General features: G+C 37.3%; 1 protein-coding gene across 5 annotated transcripts in view; it reads left to right on the top strand.

Annotated features, from left to right (window-relative positions):
• Sano (serrano) overlaps positions 1 to 19,353 on the top strand; it is a 136,606-nt gene extending 117,253 nt beyond the window's left edge. For all 5 annotated transcript variants that reach the window (XM_070315883.1, XM_070315882.1, XM_070315886.1 and 2 more), the window contains one exon: positions 16,126 to 19,353. The gene's annotated coding sequence lies outside the window, so the exon portion shown is untranslated. The remainder of the gene's footprint in view (positions 1 to 16,125) is intronic.
• The last annotated feature ends 4,494 nt before the right edge of the window (positions 19,354 to 23,847 follow it).

Consider the following 23,847-nt stretch of genomic DNA (forward strand, 5'->3'; position numbering starts at 1 on the left):
GTAATTCCGCAGAGATTCGTCCATTCATTCCACAAAGCATTCAACCATAGCGTACGTCAATTCTGTCATGCGCCTTCAATACCAGCAACTAATTCTCTATTGAATCGTTTAATACCAGTCATATTTTAATGCGATTCTTTACATAATGTTAATTTTACAGCATGGCAAAATATTATTTTTTAATCTTAAAATACTAATTATAATTTTTGAATATTCTCTTTTTAAGAAAACTAAAGTGTGTGTATATATATATATATATATATAATTTATCTTTCTTAAAAAGAGAATATTTAAAAATTATAATTAGTATTCTAAAATAAAAAAGTAACGGAATAATATTACAATGCCATATAATTTATTACAAGCCGATGTACTACAACAACCTCAGGCATTTCGAAGACCACTCTTCGAAAATCCGATACTATGCACCTACGTATCTTTTATCCTCATTCGCGAGGAGATCGAAAATCCTTCAAGCTGGGGAAGAGCACCGCCGCAGGATCGCCCTCGGTGTTGTTGCGAAACGCGCAACAGCGGTTCTAAGAAGCGTATAGATTGGTGGGTGGTCTCCATTCAGAGATGTTTATGACTGTGTCGTGGCAAAGTGGCTGTGTGCGCGCGCCACGAAGACCGTGCGAGAGGAGCCGCACTCTTCTCTTCGTAGCGCCCACCGGGTCGAAGACCCTATGTTCGTCAGGCTCGCGAGAGACCCTTCGCTCGGATCGACGAAGGCATCCTGGCGACCTCGGGGATAACGGCGAATCCCAGGAATACGAATCGTGCAACATAAATATTTATTTCGTGTCTCCTTGCCTCTCTCCTTGCCTTCGCGTTTAAAGAAATTATTTTGATTTAATGTTTAATTTTTTTACCGATAATATATAATTTCAATGTATATATATTTTCTTATATCGAGTTCTCGCTTTACGTACGTTGAGGTTACTGCGTTACGCAACATGCCAGGTATGGCTCTCGTGAAACGTCGATAACGTCCCGATGATATTAATCGATATTCTAATCGGCCAATCGACGCCCTGGGCACCCTTTGCACGTAATATCCTCCTCGTAACGGGACACTGAGTACTTCTGTTCCTCGATAACTGACGATCAGCATCGATAAATCGCCCCAGCGTCGACGAAGTCACGAGGGAGCTGGTTCGGAATCTTGAGATGCGCGATGAGTGCGGCTCGCAGAATTTTGCTAAACAAATATTCATTCTATTATATCCTAGAGATAACTGTCTGTACTAGAGGCTTTTTCCTGCTCAAAATGGATTAAATAAATATATGGATAATTACGAATAATTATACACATACAAATAATTCTGATAACTATTATTGCTTATTGCAATTTTAATTTGATTCTTTCTTGACTAAATTATCGAAATACAATATAATTCGTCTTAGAAGCGAAGAGAATAAAGAATAATAAGGCTTGGATCGATTTATATTTATTATATTTACGATGTCATTAAAGGCATTTCATTCGAATATAAAGTACAATGGTCTTTGAAATATTTAGGACTGTTATTAGGCAGCAAAGACATAATTCACACAACTCGATATAACTCGCGCGAATACAACCATCTTACCCGTTCTTTACAAGCATCGTACGCATGAATGCTATTTGAATTTTATTCGAACTGCTTTGCGTACGTATTCGCACTTTAGCAAAATTTACTTACGCCCTTCCGCTTTTCTCGTCATATTTTCAAAAGAAAAAAGACAGAGAGAGAGAGAGAGAGAAGGGGAGATTCATGAATAATTCACGCTATACCCGCCTAGTTCCCGTCGCGCATTGCTGTAAATCCGTATCATTACATAGCAGAGCAATCTTCACCCGCAGGAGCCATCGGTAAATTTTCCTCACCGGAAACTTTAGCCACGCTTTATCTTCGCCGGCAAATGCGCCTGCTACGTCTATTCGTAAAATATCACCGACGAGAGGCTTATGCGTGAGCGATCGGCTTCGACTTGCCAATTTTGTTTGCATGTGTATACGGATCGAGTTATTCGCATGGAAATAGCATCGGTGTCTATCTATCTATCTACACGAGAAGTATTATATTTTAAATTATTTCCTAGAATATCATCGATGCATTCTAAAAAAATGCATTCTCAAAATTTAACACGCGTGAATCGTTTATCGGCAGCCGCTTGCAAACGAAAATTATATTGCGGTACATGTCGATCTTGATAAAGGTACATATGTTACGCACACAGACACACATATGGCATACAATACAATACTTCGGAGTGATGAGCGTTCTCTTCAGCAACTCGTTATAGAGCGCACGCGACAATTATGCGTCATCAGGTTGGGTAAACGTAAAATCCTCGTTCTCGATCTGTGATAATTATGCGTCGACAAACTCGTCTAATATATATGCTAACTATAGGCAGTCGCGTCATAAAAACTAATTGACAGGCGAGAGATAATTTATTATCTCGCCGAGTTTCGAGACTCATTTCGTTCAAGCATGATTTACCGAACGCGATCGATAGTGTTCTTAGGCTGTAGCCCTATGCTGTAACTTTTAACGACAAATTCGCTATCGTTACACGTCGTTGCGCAGCTATTTTCCGATATGTTTCAGCTGCGCAACGACGCGTAACGATAACGATATCATCGTTACGAAGTTAGAGAATAAGCCTACTGGGCGCATACGCGGGACGAGATTATCATCGCGAGCTTCGATCTCATTAAACCGGTCGACGCGGGCGTCAAGGTTTTTCGCCAACATGGACCGTGATACGTTCCTACCTCGAGTAGTAATGCCAATTACTACCGACCTTTTTCTCCCCCTCCCCCCCCCCCCCCCGTCGGTCACATCCCTCTTTCGACACCTATTTCTTTAAAGCCGCTTTTACGAGCGTCATCCAGACTCGTTACGTTTCTTTCCTCCGCTAGTAATATTAACATTGCTCTTTCGTGTTTTTCAAACTATCGGCGATCCAATATCGAGTATATCTAACACGTATCACATTATATTTTGTTGTCATGTCTAATACAATTCGCATGAATTATTGCAAATTATAAATGTATCACGAATTTATTATGACAGATGGAATAGGTTTCAATATTTACATATAATAATTTATTTTTTTATTGATCTCTTTATTTATTTTAGTCATCGAATTTATCTCTGTATAAATTATGTATGCAAAAGATTGTATTGATTTTTTTTTTAAATATATTTTTTTCTCTCTTTAAGAAGATTTTTAAATATAAAAACTTTTAGGAATATAAATATAAACATTAATCTCATTTGGAAAAATACATGCTATTTTCTAGTTACACAAATCATATTTTTATCTTTTGTTTTTTGTAATTTCAATTTAATGACAGATGTATTGTACATATTAAATCTGTTCTTTATAATTGAACTGACTGCGCTAGTTTAGAGCTTATCTTTCTTCTTCCAATATGGAGAGAAAAAGATAAACTCTGAACTAGTGCAGCCAGTTCAGCTTTAAAGAACAGACTTATTATAATCACCTCATCGCATTTCTCGTTTCTTATTCTTAAGGAGCATATGAATATCGCTCTTTTTTTTTTTTTTTTTTTAATCTTTAATTGCGTAGCACTTTATTGCCATATTTGATAGAACTTTCCAATATTTGAGATATAATTTTTTTGATTGGTTCTTGTACAAACATATATATTTTATGCGAATCGCGAGCGTCAAAAGTAATTAAAGTAAACTGCGCTTTTTTAGGGGGACAATAGTAACTTATCTTAAATTCTTACACTCTTAAAGAATAAAATTTTTGCATCGATATTTAAATTCAATCACGGATTAATTATAAAAATAAAAAAAGAAGCCTGCGCGGAAATTACAAGTGTCGTAAAAAATGAAAATTATAAAAAAGAACTACGAAAAGAAACATATGCCGCGTGAGCTGGCTGAACGTATTATTTTCTAATTGTGACTGTGATTCTTTTTTTGGAAATCGAAAAGAGCAAGAGCACTTAACTTGTACACAAAAGTCATCCACAATCGTCCACCCGCGCTTATCAATCTTCGAGACGGAGGAAGAATTCGACCGCTGATAATGCCGTTACTTGGAATGCGTACTCGCCAGTCGAGAGACTCGTGCATGTATTGCTGGAATACCTCGGTGCGCGTGTAGTGATACGTAGCCGCTACAATCGATAGTAATCCTTTGGACCTTGAAGTATTTCATAATAACTGAAACTGTACACGTGTATGCAGTCTGCCTGACAGCTGTCGGTCTGTCTTCTCTCACAATAAATCTCTCAAATTACGATAAATTGAACAATTAAGCAATATTTATCGTGTTGTAACTATCTCATAATAAAATCTAATCAAAAGTAATCTTTATTAAAATATTTGTGCTGGCTTACCCCCCTTCCCCCAGTATTTCTTATTCATTAAAAATATAAAACTTTTCTTATTTGTGTTTGTAAGTCGGAATATTTTTGACATTTAAAGCAGAGAATATTCGACTTGTTCTCTTTAATTATTTGACGTTGTAAAAGTAGCGTATTAAAAAAGAATTGGGCGGCAAAATTCCTGAGCTAATAAATGCCGACGTATCTTCTTTTAATCGGATACACAGACGCGCGATCGGTGATTCGACGGGCTTATCAATCATTCGTTCCCGCACCAGCGGGACTTTGCCGAGAACCTTGCTGGAGGAGGACCCATTGACGCGTATATAAGTACAGAGAGAAACATATAAAATACACGGGTTATTGTCGCCAGGTCTCTCACCGACAGCTGCTCGTTAGTTGTTGCCAGCCGTGCGGAGGTGAACCAGTCGAACCTACATATGCAAACGTATACGACGTACATCTAAGTATATCTATGTACATATGTATTACGAATACAAGTCAAGCGTAGTATTTCTACGATATACGGAGTGTATTATATAAACGTGTAGATATTGGTTGTAATTTTTGAAACGATGACAACCGCATCTCTTAATTATATTTAGTTTACAAATGATATTTGTAAGTGAAAAAAAAAAGTAGAACTTAAAATGTTTAATATTAGAATAAGCAAACACATAAATAAAGAAATAACGTTAACATATGTTTACGAAACGAATAGTAATATCTGAAAATATATAGTTCATATCTCTGTTTCAAATTTTTTTTAAAGCTATTTATCTTTTAAAAATTTAAAAAGAATATGTAATATCTGTCTTTTCAGGGTACACCCTGTGTGTACAGATGCATGCATTTGTATGTATGTGTGTGTGTGTGTGCAATACGGTGTGTACACACGCATAGGAACGCACGCGTGCGCTTTGCCGAACTAACGGCGGTCGAACGAACAAGAATACGAGTCAAGAAAGGCAAGCAAAGGCAAAGTAAAGGGACAAACCACGCCTTCGCCTCCACTTCTTCGTCTCTCACTTCTTGCCTCCGGCATAACTAATATATCGACGGCTACCTTCCCCCCTTCGCGTTCGTTCGCTCTCGCGTCGTCGATTCGCGATTCGCGTGATCTCTCGCCGACGTTTGCGGATCGTCGAGGAAATGCCAGATGCGTCCCGCGCGTTTCCGCTCACGACCGCGTCAGGTGCCGATAATACGTTTTCCTTCGTAATTACTTTGAAAATTATATATCTACGAGGAAATATCACCCTGTAAAAAATTTTTTAAAAATTTATACTTTTTTGTCCGAAAGAAATTTCAGACAATACGTCTTAATCATCAGAGTCATTTTTCCTGAAACTTTAGAAGAGTGTGTTTGCAAAATTCAGACAGCATTTTGTCTGAAGTGTAAGACAGTGTGTCTGCAAAAAAGCTACATACACTTGTCTTAAAGTATCGATCATTTTTTTACAGTGCATATATATATATATATATTTTACCAAACAAATTCTTTTACTATATCTTTGAAGACAGAGGCGGCAAGAGTTTATTTAATAAAAATATTAAAAGACGTATTCACTAAAATGTTATAAATTTTATATACGTTATATACGTGGTACAAATATTGTTAAAATAATATTTGCGAATATAGCAATTATCATTTGAATGACAATATCGGATTCATCTGGTAGCGAAGTGTCACTGGGTTACTGGACAATTTTTCAAGCTAGCAAAGCAGGCGTGAGGCGTAACTTCCCTATTACTGTTTTACGACGTATCGTTGGCGTATATAAAATTAGTTTCGTTCACGAGCAGTGTTGGCTTCCTATACATATATAGTTGCTCTAATTGAGATAGGCTCTTATTAAGCATTTTGTGCGGGTATTTTAATTGCTTCATAATCTATTAATTTGAAAACCAAAGTAGTCACTAATACGTTTACTTAGTATATCGATAATAATAATATGTGTGTGATACTACAATTAAAAATACATTTATAAATATCAATTTTTTTTAAGAAGAAAGAGACTTTTACTTTGATTGAGACTTTTACTTATTTAAAAGGTACTTTGCGGTATATTAAAAAAAAAATATTGATATAATAAAATTAATAGAGAGAGAAAGACTGAATCAAAGTTTTACAAAATATGGAATGTCAAAGATGCTAATTATATTATTTTGAAAATAGAAGTTTTTTTATTAACCATATATATTAATCATAATCGTGTAATCTTTGGAACACATTGACGGAAGACAGGAAAGAAAACTTTATTGATCGTAGATATCCGTAAAAGTTGTGCAGCTACGCTTCGCAGCCGGCAATTGTGATTCAAGCGAATCCTTCCTGACGGTCAGAATGTCACTAGGTTATTAGAAAGTTTTCCAAACGGGTAAGCGTAGCAGTAAACGTTTACTATACTTCGCTGCTTGTGAGAGGGACTGGGCTGTTTGCATCTCGTAACATCTCACCGGAATCTCAATAATATTGCACAGTTTATTATAAAACTTGTGAAAAAATATTTTTTGTTTTATACTAAATTTATTAAAAATTTATTAAAAAAATATCTCGATATATATAGAATATATTATATATAAACATAAACGTGTATATGTATGTGTGTGTGTGTGTGTGTGTGAATTAAATTAAAATAGTGTGATGCTACGAGGATAATGATGATTGTTACGAATTAAAATAAAATTACAAAATCAGAAAGAAATTACTCCTCTCTCTTTGTACTTGCTAGGAATATTATCGATAAAGTCTCCCGAGTCATTATGAAAGTTGATCAGCATATCATCTGCATAGTCTATTCTTACATCTGGCGGGTCATACGCGTATGGATAGAATTCTTCATTCGATGCTACAGTTACACACATGGAAGGCAAACGCATATCGAGAGCGATGCGAGAGAGAACGAGTAAAAAAGAAAAGGAGAAAGAAAGACAAGCAATATACCGTTAGTAAGTCTCTTTAGCATCGAGAAAAAAAGAGCAGCTCGATCGTTTGGTTCGATGAATCTAACGAATATTCGCTTTCGCATCGAAGACGGAAATGTCACTTCTGATGTTCTATTTTTCAAATTTCTTTCGATTCAATTCCGTTTGCTCAATCTAAAGATTCATTCGGGTATGATTTTTCTTAAAAACATGAAATGTAAATATATTTATGAAACTAAATGTATCAAAAAAATAAATGTATGGAACGTGTAGAGATGTAAAGAACACACTGATAAATCAGATAAGAATATAAGGATATATATATAAGGACATGATCGATATGCATCGAACATATAGCATCTTTCTCTCTCTCTCTCTCACTCTGTCTTCTCTCGTCGTACATAGTCTCTCGCGTTCAATAGCGAATTAAGATAATACAGGCGCAATGTCGAGCACTAAATTGCCAACGCGACAGCACGAACGTCACCATTTCCTCCGCTAAGCGAACGAGAGTCCTGGCTCTTTAACATTTAACTCTCGCGGCTCTCGGGGACTCGCGGACCACAATTGACTCTCTCGACGGGCGACTCCGCGGTATTTTGCATCGTAGATCTAACCGGCGATCGGCGTTCCACGATCTGTCCGAACGTGAGAGAGGATAACGATAACGGGAGTGCACGCCTGGGAAAACGATCCGTCCGTCTTCCGTGAGACGTAAACGCGCCTTTCGCGTTACACTCTCGGCGCAACGACGAGATCTGCAGAACTCTACTTCAGAGAAAAAGAGAGAGAGAGAGAGAGAGACATGTGTAACACACGTATTATTTATTTCCGCGAATCGCGGATGAACCGATGGTACGACAATTTCAGGCCCGATGGGCCTCCATACGCACGAATAACTTGGTCGCGGCTCTCTCAGCGAGCCGACTTTATATATGCGCGAAGGGAAAAAAGGGAGACAGAGAGCGAAATACCTTGCAGGGAAGTAATCGCGATACCGGTCTCTGGCGATCGTTATTTTCTGCACACTCGTCGTGGCAATTAACCGCAGCAATAACGATTTTTGTCCGGCCGCGTAATGCCCGAGCGCGGACAAACACCATTACACGGTATGTTGTCTTGAATCAGTTGCGGCGCGACAAAAATTGTAATGGAGCGTCTCGCATGTAATTATGATTTGTTACGAAGTTTCGAATGGCTCTATAACATTTGACGAGAAAACATGCCGTTTTCTATGCGTGTGTGCTATATGCGGTTCACGGTGTCAATTTGTGCGCTTTTTATCGAAAGCGTGCGTTACATGCTTTTGAAAGCTATATCAGAACGAAAACTCGTATAACGCTCGACATTATCTTTCTCTCTTAGTTCCAGCAATCGACCTTCGAAGTCAATGGCATCGTTAAAGCAAAGAAGAGACGTCGCGAACCAACAGAGGGATTGTAAGAAAAGTATAGCTCGATGCGCCAGATACATGTACGATTTTCTCGACTTTATCGAAGAAAAATAATTGCCCTGTTTTTCATACGCAATATTAACTTAATTGCCAAAAATACATGAAATATCAAAGCGTCCGTCATTAAAATCGTTTCATCGCGAAGGGCATCATTCGTCCTTGGTTCAAGCAATGAGCGTTCGGCGCTGACGATGAACATCGCGCCGCGCGCGCGTGTTCGATAAAATCGTAATCGCGTACGATATTCACGGCGCGACATTACAGCGACTCGCTCGACGATGTAACGAAACGGAAAGAGCGGTCGAGCTCCTCTCTCTTTCCCTCCTCTCGCGGCGCAGCAAAACCCGTAGGACAGAAACGAGCGCTACGGCAAAGTCCGCCGTTCAGGCGGTTAGCCTGGAGGCAACGGCACGAGATGAGCGATGGATCGGAACGATTCGGGAACAGTACAATCGGGATGCCATGTGATAGCGCAGAAATAATCCCGATACTCTCTCTCTTTCGCTTTCTCGAGGGTAGTTAATCGGTCGATCGATTAATTGACGGTTCGCGCGCTCGCGAACCGCTCGCCGCCACGGAAAATACCGATCGATCAAAACAATCGATTAATCGCCCGCGCGTTTGATAAGGCCGGATGATAAGACGCCGGGGTATTGTTCCTCGTTGCAAACAATTAATGATACGCCGCCGATCGATAATCGACTTGCGATTGCGAAGCTCTAGGCTACTTTCTCCCGGATTTTTTTTTGTCAGTTGAATGCGGAACCGCGGAAATGTTTCTCCGTCAGCATTTCCGCGAGATACTCGTGATAAGAATCGATGCAGATACAGGATGTTTTCACCACGCACGCTTTAAAGACGCAAACGTGTTTTTTTTTTTTTTTATGCTTGTCTCTTACAAATTCAGCAGACATATATGATCGACGTGAAATGCAATGCATTATCAAAATTCGGTTAGTTTTGGATTATTTTTCGCGCCTTCAATTTTTATAAACACACAGATTTATTGCGAATTTGAGAGATGAAACACAATTGAAAATCGATCTCTTCAAAGTTATAGCGATTTCTGTTTATGCTAGTCGAACTGTCAAAGTGTTTTCTGTCCACTTCGCGAACTAGCGATATGCTTCTATTGATTACGAGGGCGATTTACGCAGGAGTATCTGATACAACGTTTGAATGAAATTGGTAGCCCGTCGCTCGGGGCTTAAACTCGCGATTTCTACGTAAGAGATCTTCGTAAGAGATCGTCGGACGTGGAAACTCGTTTCCAGTTAACGTGGCCGATTACTGATGATGCGCGCTCGAATCTTTCGCTGACGTTCGACGCCCGAGACAGGAACACGCTTCTTCCTCATATTAATCTAGGCTTGTTGAGCCCGCTTCTTATCCATAACGGATTTTTTTCGCGTTTTTGCCATGGCCCCGCGCAACACAGGCGCATTATCCCTAACGTGTTTCGTTCCCCGTCGCGATTATCCTCCCGACAAACGGTAAATCCCTTTCCGATGGGCGGCCGTCAAACGTCGACTTGAAAACGGCGCGGCGTTCGTCTCTCTATATACGCGCTTAAGATAATCTTATCGATAGTTGTATCGATACGATATCATTCTTATTGCGGAGATCGACTCTTGCAAGAACGGTATAATAATCTCCTTTATACGCATTAGCGAAAGTACCTTGGCCTAAAGATATAAGGGTGTATACTGTATTGACCGGATATAATTACACGCATTTTTAATTTTGCTTCATATATGGATCTTAAAACAGCATGCATCTGCATCTCTATTTGTTGCTAAGAGTACTTGCTTCGTATGCTATTCTCGGCGAAAAAATAGTAAACGGTTATATAGTTTCCAACTAACTACGTATTATCTCTCATAGACATCAGAATTTCTACTCCTTAGACAAACGTGGAAAACCTAGAATTCTCAGGAACTCCTTTCGTACTAGGAAAAAATCGTGGAATTTTATTGGGAAATTTTTTTAAAAATCGGTAATCCTCACCAAGTTATGAATTATCTGTTGAAAATATATTATAAATATTTATCTGTCTCTGTTTATATATTTAATATTTTTCTAAAAAAATATTGAATATTCAATCTATATCTTTATTGTAATTTTTAGCGATAAAAAAAAAATGAAAACGAAGAACGTTTATCTGAAAGCTACTCAGTTCTTTCAGTACACATTTGCCAATCTAACACTTGAAACTTAAGTGGCTCTGTTCTTTCTTCGTATGAGTAGAAAGCATTAGAAAACGCATACAATAAAAGAATCTTATTTTAGAAAGTTGCACCAAAAAAGATCTTCGAAATATGCTCTTTATCTGGAATTTTGAATAAAAACATCTGGAAAATCCGGAAATTTTCAAGGAATTTTGTTATCAGATTTAAGAAGACATCCTGATTGATAGAGAGAGCATTCGCATTTTATTTCAATCTCTATCTTTATGGCGTAATTGTTATTTTTTAAATTTGATTATACGAACATCTGTTCATCACTCCTTGTGCTCTTTCTAATCGCTGCAAAGATTTTTATCGCTCGTCGTGGTCGCTCATGGAACGCGATTGAACTCGAATAATCGCCGCGCGCAATGAGTTCACTAGGTTTCCGAGCTCCAGACGCGCCCGCTCGCAAGTCGAGCGTGGCAAAATGCCGCGGCTCCACTTCGGCGAGCTTTCGTTCGAAACGGAAATGGTAGGTTGCAATTATTGCAGTCGTTGGCTTGACTTTCCCGTCTGCTGCGGCCGTGCGCGAGTGCATAACCGCCGCCGGTCGATTAACTACGACCTTCGCCGCAACGTTGATGCAAATAGACAACGTATCCGCAACGTGCCCGCCTCGGGATCTTGGTACGACAATTTTGCGACGACTTCGCTTTCCTTCCTTTCAGCTAGAGCTGGACGGTGAGCTTCTTCGAGCCTGAAGATAATTATTTCTTGGAGATCCCTCTTTTATGGAAACGTATAATCAGAATGAGAGGGATTTCAAGAATGGAGACTGAATATTATATTGAATTAAATATCTACATTTTTAAGAAGAAACGAGGCGGCAAAAAGGGCATAATTGGAAACCTGGAACGATATTATTGCTCTAATCCACGAATATGGAATTCGTCTCGCTCGAGAAGATTGGCGAACGAAAGTTACATGCAACGGCGACGTTCGTGGAGTTGCATGCTGCTCCGTTTGCATCATCGCGCAATTGCGCGATCTCAGAGCGAATTTTAACGCGTAGCGCGGGTTAATTATTATCCCATAACCGAACGGTATTAATTATCGTCCGTTTTCGCTGGATAACTTTTATAATCGCCCCTAATAGACGTAATTCATCATTGTCATCTCGGAAAGATAATTGGATCTGCCGCGAGGCATGTGCAATATAGTTTATTTCCTCCAAAACTTTCTGGAGAGAGAGATACGCTGTAATAAAGTGTTCACCTTTTAAATGTTAATGTATTTTTTTTTTTTTTTTTTTTTTTTTTTTTTTTATACATTGGTATTTGACGCATCCTACTATCATTTTATGTAAATATGTAAAATAAAAGGAATTCATGTGTCACGCGACCACTAAAATTTCTTAATGTACGAGGCTCGAAACGGAACGGCCGTTAATAAGCAAAGCAAGCAATTTTCGAGGAATAGCGACGTGACGGTACGAGTTTCGCAAGAGGATCTCGAATCGATCCCGAGTACAGATACCGCGGGCGATGCGTGATGCTCGCCGGATCTTCTCGGACGCGTGTGTTGCTTACGCTGAGAAAAATTCGCGAAACGTCATCTGGGCGCCGCGAGACGCCGCGTCGTCCGTCGCCGAGAACAAACAAAGGTACGCTCGTCCCTCTGTTCTCTCGCAAACGAGTTCCGCGGCCAATTATAAATTACCTCGAATTAAATCGATGGTCATCACCACCGCTTATTGCCGCCGCTGATGGCGGACCTTGGCGAAAACTCCCCGCTTTTTACGATCACATATGCGCAATGTCTTTTTACGGCGATGCGCGTAATTGCAACGTGGCGAAGGGAGTGATAAACAACGCTCGAGGCTGTATTATAAGACAGTAAGGGCGGGCTGGTTCCCTCCCGCTCGGGGTTTTCACTCCTTTGTACGCACGCGTTGGATTATATTTATCGGCGTGCTTAATTGCCGCCCGAGACGAAACTCTACCTCGAAACTGCGTATTTTTTGTCGTGCTTTTTCTGACGCATCGAAATTATTCTGCATACCCTCGTTCAGTGCCGCGAATAAATTATCCAAAATATCCATGCACTTTGTAAATAGACATGTCAAGAGTTCTTATTTATTTCTTTAAAAAGAGTATGTTTTTTACATGAAAAAAGTATTTTTTTTTTGTTTTATTAGAGAGGAAGAGAGAGAGAGAGAGAGAGTGTGTGTGTTTTTAAAAAACACCTGAATGTTACATGATTTATTTTTATTTCTTATCATCGAGCTGCTATTATATACGATAAAATTTAAATGTACATATAATAATATTTTCAATGAATTTATTTAGTCGAGTAAAAAAATGTATTAGTATGAAGTTAATAATTTCTAGTTCTATAACTCAATTCTTTCAAGAATTTTAAGACTATATAATATTTTTCATATCATGTACTTTGTGTGTGTGTGTGTGTGAGAGCGTGTGTTTAATTTTCTTATTATTCCGGAATTTCTCAACACTTTCGAAGAGTTGCTGGCTCTGACCTCTTTCAACGTCCGCGCGCGGTCAGAGAATTACGAGCCTTCGAATTGATTATTAAATCCCGAGGATTTAAGGTAGCACTTTAAATATCTGGGTAGTAGCATTAAACGAAATTCTGTAATGAAAAAGCGTGCAATATTGCCGTTCCCGTCGTTCAATGTTCGCCTACGCGGCCCGTTAGGCCCCCGAGGACGTTAACCCACTAACTGGGAGATTATTTTTTTATCTGCGCAGTTGTGGAATCACTTGTGTTCGTAACCGCGACCGTGATTATCATATTTTGTGATTTCGGATGTGGTATTGTTTTCGGCCCCGAATTTTATGGCCCCGTTTTACGTTTGTGTGACATCGAACGTTTCACAGACGTTTGAAATAATATTCGATTTATGCGTGCGTTGTAACATTGATTAACGTGACGTAAAATATAGGAGATCAAATCAAAATTCAAGAGAGGAACATGAATTTCGCGATTGAAGATTGCTCGGTCGTAAAAAAGTTCCCGTATCTATGATAATAATTATTTTTAGCATCATATATTTCAATTATTAAAAATTATTGATTCGCGTTACTATTGACCAATGTTCTAAATAATCTTAAAAAACAAACAGGTGCGCTCTGGCATATATATTTTAATATTCAATCGCAGTGCAGACTTTTTTCTTGAAAAAAATAATCTTGTTAAAAATAATTCTTTCTCCCTCTCTTTTTTCAAGCATTACGGATTCAACGTAGAAGGAACCGAAGAAGTAACTTAATGAGCATTATAAATTACTGGTGTACAAATATAACGATCGCGAGCTTAATGTCGATAGACTGTTTTCTAAACCGGTATGCACACACAGTGCGATGCATCGCGAGGGGAATCGGCGGACGATGGGGATACCGCCGTATTCTGCATCGCCAATTTGCATGACCGATGATCGGGCCGCTACTATACGCCAGTGACTAGGTGCATCATCATTACGCACTACCGAGATACGATCAAACTGTCTGTAATAACAGTCGCACGACCCCGCGCGCGTACACGAGAGTGCAGGGTCGCGTTTATTAAATTACGTCAAATTATTGGTACGCGTCGTGGTATCCGGCCGAGGCCTCAACATAGAATAGCCACGGCCTCGCCGTGGTTGTTTAACAGCGAGCGATCACGCTACTTTCCCAATTAGGCCGCTAATTTTAACGGGGAGCGTGTAATTGCCGCGCGGAGCCAAATTCTCTTGTAGCGTAGTTCACTTTCCCAGAACCGCTTAATCGTAGGTCAATGTGCTAATACACATGAGCGATATGGAATTAAGTTATCTCAATGTATTTCAATTATGAAGATTGATATACCCCGCGATATTGATTACGCTGCGGGACGGAACTGAACGATGACAATTTCGCCTTGCCTTTATCGGGCAATCCATCGAATTTTGATCAATTCAAATCATTTATCGAACCATTTATCGAAGCAAACTCGAAATATTACGCGAAGACTAATTATTCGCAATATGCTAAAAATCAATGCAAATGGAAGAATATGAAATTTTGATGGATGGGATCGACGTGAACCGTCTCGTATTCGCTTTTGTCTCAGAGTACATATATATCTTGAGAATCTAGTGAAAAAGGAGGTTGATATATGCGATTATCTACATGCGAAGACACAATATGACGACATATAGTATTGTACACGAGACAAGAGACGGGACGGAACTAAACAAAGACGATCCTATTCTACCCTTATCAGACGATTGATCGAATTTAAATCGATTCCAATCGAACCTCTTGTCAAAGCGAACTCGAAATATCCCGCGAAGACGCAACTAATTTGCGAAACGAAATATATTGTATTTAATTTCAAGCATTGTTAGAAAAATAATCATTGTTCGTTAAGATTGCAATGAAATAATAATTTATAATTAATTAAGACTATGTTTACAGTCGTAAAAGTACCTTTGCGTTCTTTTCTCAGCTAAATATAGTCTTTATATAGTTGGTCTTTAATTAGAAGAATGTAATTATTGAATCATTCGCATCTTAAAGTATGAAATTCCATTTTGAATATCTCACTCGCCTCTCATATGCTCTTTAGATGAGAAAGTTTCGAGTAACAACTATAAATACGAATCTAAATTATTGTCGAAGCGCGACACTTTTAATTAACGATTTAAAAATTCTGGAGTATAATTCTATTTATCCATCAGGTAACACAACGCGCGTATATCGCATTTCATTATTGCCAGCACGATAGCTGTTCATCAGCGATCAAGATTGAAAAGGGGGATAAAGTCTGTGAAGTTTCATGTTTCCCAACGACGCGGATTCACATACATACGCCACAAAACATATTTTATACCTAAATACTTAAAATACTTAAAATATTTCTTCCAATTAATATAAAAAATATAATTTTATTCGTTAATAAAATTTTACTTAATTATGAGCGATTATTTTTTTGTCAAAATATATTTTATAGAGATTAGGTTAAACTAATGAAAATATCGTTACATGGTATGTTTAGAAAAAAAATGGAATATAAAAAAAATGATATGCTTCGTATTTAAAAAAAAAAGATTGATTTTATAAATTATGAATTTAGTTTTCTGTTATTCTGAATATTTCATATCATCATCTTTATTGATTATAATAATTAAATTATAAATAGATGTAATATATGTGTTACTTTATGTCTGTTTACAGATTCGACCGACTGAAGGGCTGAAGAAGGCAAAGAGCCGTAGGAATTTCTGACGTCGTTTGATTAATCAAAATTTGCAACAGGAATTCAAGGAAGGAAGACAGAAAAACAGAGAGTATTTCGCCATTCTTTCAGCGTTAATTATATCGCAGCCGCGAAAGCCATTTAAACTCGTCGTTCGACACATATCCACATGCTCTATATGCATTCACACGTACATGACATTAATATACACGTACACGACACATATAAGGGACTCAAAAGCCTGATTAACACCGCGTACTTCCTGTGATCGTCGATTAACACGATAAGCGGAATAATCAAAAATAGCGACGCAACGAAAGGAGAGATATGTTCAGGTCATGTACGAACAGAATTACGTGAATTACTGTAATGCTCTCGTAAGAAAAAAGACGACGCCGTGTTTCAAAGAGTATCGAGATCGATAATTTGTACGATTCCAAAATATTTGATCTACTGGTATAGATATAATTATCTCTATATAAAAACAATTCATGCTTGAATTAAAAAAATTTTTTTCATGAGAAATGATTAAAAATATGATTACGTAAGCATTTTTGTCTTAGTCTTAGAAAATGGACTTGAGTTGTGTTATTTGTTTTGTTTTCATCTTCTTGTTTTAGAAAAAAAAGGGATTTCTTTAAATTCTGACAAAGAAGGATGACAAAGTATTAACAATATTTAAATTCATAATTTAATTTTTTTAACGGTATAAATTTATCCACCAATATGGTGAAATTAGATAAGAAGAAATTTTTATCTCGAATAAAATAAATTCTAAGCTAAAGTATAAATAAATTTCTTATCAAGGTTTAAATTTATCATCGAGAAACTTCTATCAAAGTTTCAAATTTTTTTCATTGCTGAATTACAATTTTCGACAACACGTGCAATAATATAATATTGATAGTATCATTTTCAATCTTTAATTCATGTACGCGTGCGACGTACACATATAAGATAGAAAAGCATTAATTTATCGCCAAGCCGTACTCTCGTTACTCTTTGCTATCGATTAAAGATGGGAACCGGAAAGAGAGGGGACGAAGAGAGGGGATCGAATCTATATGCTGTAATCGTGCGTTTTCTGGAGAGCTACACGAAACGCGCGTACGCGTATCGCGACAATCATCATCTTCATACGCAAGTAGTAGATTCTTTTTATAAAGAGACGCGCCGTCAGAAAGCAGACGCTATCTAACGGGCCGCGTAGTTAAGGATACGAATGCCATAATAATGACCAAGTTTTGTGGTTGTACTTAAGTCATACTTTATACTCTACTTTATTATTAAGATGCTCTAAACGTAAGTTACTTTTATATTCCATTAGCGAAGTGTCTATCTATAGTTATTGCTACGTTCCCCCCACCCCCCACCCCCCTATACTTTTGCATCGTCGAGCTAGACGACGAATCGACTCCGTTTTGCGCTGATCGTCAATTTTGGCGCAAGCTACGAAAACTTTGCAATACTACTTTACCTGCACTTGTGATCATATATCTAACTTGAATTTAAGCCGAATGCTCGTAATCTGTAAACTCCGACATTTCAATATTAACAGTGACTTATAGAGAAATAAATTTTATCGCGATGTTATGTTGTTTTGGCAATAAAGCGAAAATTGATAGCAATCTTTATTTTACGGGAAAAGTAATAAAACATCGATGAATTAAATTGTGGACGATAAAACATTTTTTTTTCTTACTTGATGCTGAGATACACGAAGATTAAAACAAGAAATGTGCCTTTCTAGCATCGTTCGAGGATAATTAATAAAACAGTCTGGAAATATCTTCTACAATCTGTGCGCTCAGTTGTTTTCTGTTTCGATTTTTTTTATACAATATCGCTGTGTACTAGTAACTTTTCGGACATTGACAAAATCTTAGCGCCGCGATACATAAAATTATATACTGCACTTACTTTTATTCCAATATTAGAAAAGCCATCGATGAATATCACCTGTGCGATCGTATGAATGAAAACAAATAAACTCACATTGAAAATCAGGTGCGAGACCGCCTTTCCATTGATGATCCCGACCGTAGGACATATTTGGACCTTGGTCTCATTTTTGTGATTATTATTTAAATATACGTTAAGCAGACAATAGAATAGGTTAACCTTGTTATGTAATTGAATATGAGAATAGCACTTGGTTGCACTGGGTGGTCTTACCCAGTCGATATCATTTTTTTTTCTTCGATATCCGAAAGAAGCGCAATAATTAATGATCCGAAAAGTGGTATTATATAATTATGCTCATATATGTATATATATAATCTGTTGAATTATTTATCAAAAAAAAAAAAAAAAAAAAAAAAAAAAAAAAAAAAAAAAAAATTCGACGGATATTTTTCAGTTATCAGTAAAAATAAAACTGTTGAAAGAACAGTCGAAAACAAGTGGCCTTCTTTAAAGAAAGAATTACGATCTAAATGAGAGAATGTTAAATAATCAGAATGCGCTCGCGTTACAATGAACTAGCTGTATTACGAGTGTACAATAAGCTTTTAGATTTATAATACAAAGTATAGATTCTATATTATCATGAATATTATATCGCGTAATAAATTTTTGTATAGAAGGCACTCGGTCCCCTTTACGACAGAACTCTGTGTGTTATAAGCGTATAGACACGCTTATTTCGTATGTTGATGTTCTCGGAGAGTCTAATTTTGCCATGACGACGAGCGCCAGAAGAAGAGCTTTTAGCGCGGAGCTTATAAAAAGCGATATTATGCATTTGCGCGTGAAACTAGAATTAGTTTTCTGATTTCTTGGGACATTGGATATCAATGGATCTCCGTTAGAGCGAGCAGCTTGGAATTAACGCGAACTCTGATCGTGTTTTAGCCGCTTCTTTGTTGTGTGAAATGCAGAAGGTGCGATTAAAACGAATGGATATTACGGGATAATTGCACGATCAGCCTCATTAATATCACTTCTCAATATCGTGAGCCACGTTCTCGCGGCGAAATACTCAGCGCGTAAGGGTCGAGGATCGTTGTGCCTTCGTGTATGCACGTTAAAGTACGTTTATAATGATTGTAAGAAGAGCAGACATCCACACTTTGTGATTCCATAAACAGTTGTTCATTTTTTTATACTTTCTTTAATGCTTACCTAGGATAGCTTGTGTACCCTAAAGAGTGTTTCAATAAAAATCACAGTGAAATAATTTGTTGCATTCTACTACTTGTACTTCTTCGAGATTCAATTTTACCTATCCTCTCGCGAAAGAAATAAAAATTTTTCTCTCATATTTTAATTATATTTTAGTTAAATTATATAATATTTATATAATTTATATATGTTCTTAATCTATATCTGGATAATAATATCTTTTGTTATCGATATAAATTCTCCTATTCGGAATAAAGAAATTTTGAAATTTTGCGAGAAAATTCGAAAGAAAAAAGGCTCGAAATAAATTTTTTGATATATAAAATCATCAATAGTAAAATTATAAATAAAAAATCGCAGAATCATCTATTGAAAATATACTGTTGCATAAAAATCGCTCGGATCGAAACCCAATTTACTTTATTCGTATATCACAGGTAGGGTTTTATATAAGGGGGACGAAACAGCGGATAACATGATTTATTATTATTTTTTTTTTTTTTTGTATTCAAGGTTCTCGAATTAATGTTACAAGCAATAATATAATCAAAGATAATGAATGAAAAGCGATGAAACTAAAGTCAAATATTACACCTCTTTCATTATTGGTCGCATTATCTCATCTTCGAATGATTGGTTTTTTTCGCAATTATCATCTTTTACTCTTTTCTTTTTTTTAATAATTTGTACTTCTCTTGGCGCAATCTCTTGGCTCTCTCATTTTCAAGGAACCAGTTGATTGCTTTCCAACGTCGACAGATTTGCGAGGTTTATTATACTTTATCGTATAACGATAATGATATTTAGAAACGATGCCGCTTGATTCACAAATTTGAAAAAGGAAAATCTCGTTGTCCGCGGGAGATCACGTTTATTAAACTTTGAATCAATGTAGTGTGTGTAATGTCTGTAATGAATCGAATAAATGCTAGCAGACATTCGTCTCAAGTTATAAAAATATTATTTGTCCGACATATTACTAACTAAAGTTCTCTTAATAGATTAAAAAATAAGGAAGAAGAAGTATTGGTCATAAACGTCGATCTCCCACTTTCGTTGACGGATACATATGCGAATTAAAACATTTATATAAATAAAAATAACAAACAGAAACGCATAAATCAGGCCGCATCGTTGCGGTAACGACGGCAAGTAATCGCTTGCCCTCGTTGTGTATTCCACTTAATAAAATCTTGTTGATTAAAATAACGAAACACTAGTCATAATAACTTCTCTAATTAACGATTATTTGGTAATATACAAAATAGTAGAAAAGAGAGAAAAGCAAGTCAGTTTCCTATCTCGTAGATTTTTTTTCTTCGTAAATACAAAAACGTAACGCGTAGTATCTAAAGTATTGTATGTGTTCCAGGACGTCAGAGATGTTCTGATCGCGCGGAAAAGTTCTTTCATAATTATATAACACAATTATCTGTAAATCAATCGTGTATAACTTCCGGTGATTTAGCGAGTATATCCAGTGATAAGAGCGATGAGCGATGTGTTAGCTTCTCTATGAGAATAAAACACATTGTCGAAATTGTTATCGATTGTCGCGTAATGTACAGTCTTAAGAACGATATGCTCTGAAAATTTCGAGCAAGAAAAAACCGAAATCATCGCAAACTACATTGAAAACTTGTCCGCGCGGTCATCGCCGCCGCGTCGTGGAACTTATCTTTTTTTAATCGTATATACGTACCGCTGTGTAATATTCCTTCTTTATGTAATGTATCGTTATAATGTTTGTGTAACAATAAAAAGCAATATGCAAATGGTATCGAAGACTTTTCGTTCGGAGGTGGCTGCTTGTGTTAGCGCGTTCCGTGCATTCGCGCAGAGGAATTCCATTAGTCCTAAGACACTTCGCTCTTTTACATATCTCTATCTAACGCATTTTCACATTCTCCCATTTTCTTTCTCTCTTTCTCTCTCTCTCTCTCTCTTGTGTTCACTCACTCGCTCTCTTTTGCCCGACTAAAGTAATCTCGCTATCAACAATGCTATTAATGCGCCGCAACATCTCATTTTCTGGAGGATCCAAAACTGCAAATTTGCCGATTTTCTAATATCAATTTAGAATCGGTTGGGATAATTAATGATTTTTTTTTATAATGATTTCTCAAATGATTGCCGAATAGATAATTTTTTAATTATAAGTACTATTATTTTTATTGTATATATATTATATTGCGGCACATTTGTATAATAAGCGGTTCACAAACAGACATACGAGATTCTTTGATGGTCTGCAAAAGTAACAAAGTCGCGTTCCTACTCTAATCTCTCAAACATGATTTCGAGTCAAAGTAATCGGCACGTTTTCGCGCACAGTAAACGTCTTTGTTTTCATTTTCCTTTCAGAATAATTATGCGTGGCAAGATACCGCGATTGATAGAAATTGCAGATAAGTGTCGAATAAATATCATGCGAGTTTTCTCATAAGGAGTCTTACGATACAGGGTGTCGCCGAACCATCGGGTATCCTTTTAATCACAGCTTCTTCGGCCAATTTCAATTCCATAGGATTTTTGTTTGGCCACAATATCATAAGAGCTTATCATTTTCATACTTTCCTATAATTTTCTAATCTTTAATGATATATCGAATTAAAAATTGATATATTAAATCAATTTAATATATTTTTTGTTGTTTATTTATTTTCCGAAATTAATTTTGCGGAAAGCTTTTCATTTTCAATCGCTAATAATTTACATGCTTTTCGTTATTCGAATCACTTTTGAGAAAATATCAATTCCAAGGAGTATGCCTTGGTTTATGGGACGCCCTGTATAATATTAACGATTTCCTCCGTGGTTTCGAGTTCCCGGTTCGAGCTCTCGAACGCCTTTAGTCGCCTTAGCACGAAATCTCCGCTTTTTCCAGCCGCTTCCGATATCTCCCTTCTATTTCTCGTACGACAGTAATCATAGTTCTTAACGCTATCCGCCGACCCGAACGAATTATGCGGATCGTCCCCGTCATCGGCACAAATATTAACGAGCATTTCTCCGGGATTCGCTCGAGTCGCCGCGATGCAATCGGCGTTCTTATTATTTTATGGAGCTTAATCGACAAAAATCTTTCTCACACTCTCACTCGCAAAATCAACGCACTCTCCTTCTCATTTTATCTTTCCTCTCTCGGCACTCTGTAATGACTATCTAGTCTTTCTATCGCTTTTTCGATTGTTTCTAGCGTCATGACGTTCCAGGCTTTTTGATATCTCCGTTTATATATATAATCCTCTTTAATTCCGCATTATTATTTCTAGATAGCTAAAATATTGACCGATGATCGACACAAGATTGTTTATTCCTTGGGGTACTCGTGCTTTTGATTCTTAAAGACAAGCATATGGGGATAAAGCAGAAATATAAGATAATTAATAACTATTTAAAATATATATATATCTTCACTAATTATTCTTTGTTACTCTAATCTTTTTTTCTTTCGCGCATAGACTTTTTTTCAATAAAATTTATATGTGTGTAATTATATTACACGCGTTTCTCCGCACGATGGGATAATTAAATTTTTTACATCGATATTAGATACTGATGAATGAGCGAGTGTTGCGTATCTGAGTTCTCTGGAAAGATTCATTATAGATGAAATTCTTGCACGTTCACACACTTGCATCGAGTATACTTGTCAAGACAATCGCAATATTATTACTCGCCTATAGCATCTAAATAAATAATACGAATAAGAAATAAGCTACATCCTCACGCGCGAAAACATACGCAGTTTTGCGAAACGTCATTTCGTGTTCCCCCCTCCCCCCTCCCCCCGCCCAACGTTACATCATTCTCGCATTTCGATCCTCGGATACAGAAACGATTAACGATTTCGTGTTCGTAGTCGCAATAAATTATACGATTTGTACGATCTCTCGCGCGCGATTCTAGTATCTAGGATACGGACAGCCTCTCGGCAATACTCGATCGCGCTATACGCGTCTCATCTTACACGCTACTTAATATTGATACTTGCAGGATGTGCAAACTTACATATTCGCAAATAATATTAATTAATTGCGCGCGCGTAAATCCGCGTAAAGATAATCATAATTACATGCGTATATAAATTAAATCATGGAAATACATCACAGAGAATTAATTTTTCCCCTCTTCTCATTTGTATTATTGATTCCTCAGGATCTTCTAGAATAAATGCCAGTCAGCCAAACTCGTTAACGCACGCTTATAATCTCGCATCGTCTCCGATCTCGAATAATCCTTTTATCGGGACGTACGATCTGCATAATCCTATGGCAATTTATACACCGCTGCGTGTCGTCTCCGGCCAACATCGAGGAACGACTCGTTCTCTCTCCAGCGGCGGAAAGATCTAAATTTTACAGCCCGAGAAGACCTTTTACGCGGAAGGATTAAACGCGCGTCGCCCCGTTTCTCTTTCACAAATAATACAACGGCATTTACGCTGGTGACGGATTTAAAACTTCAAATTGCGTGAGATAATTAAAGACCCGAAATGAGAACGGAACTAAGTGCCGCAACAATTAAATTCGAGATAATTAAGTCATATTTTTCGTTTGTGATGTATACTTTTT

Source organism: Polyergus mexicanus, unplaced genomic scaffold (genome assembly GCF_030449975.1).
Source record: "Polyergus mexicanus isolate NDT 795.1 unplaced genomic scaffold, iyPolMexi1.0 SCAF_2, whole genome shotgun sequence".
NCBI classification, from domain to species: Eukaryota; Metazoa; Arthropoda; class Insecta; order Hymenoptera; family Formicidae; genus Polyergus; species Polyergus mexicanus.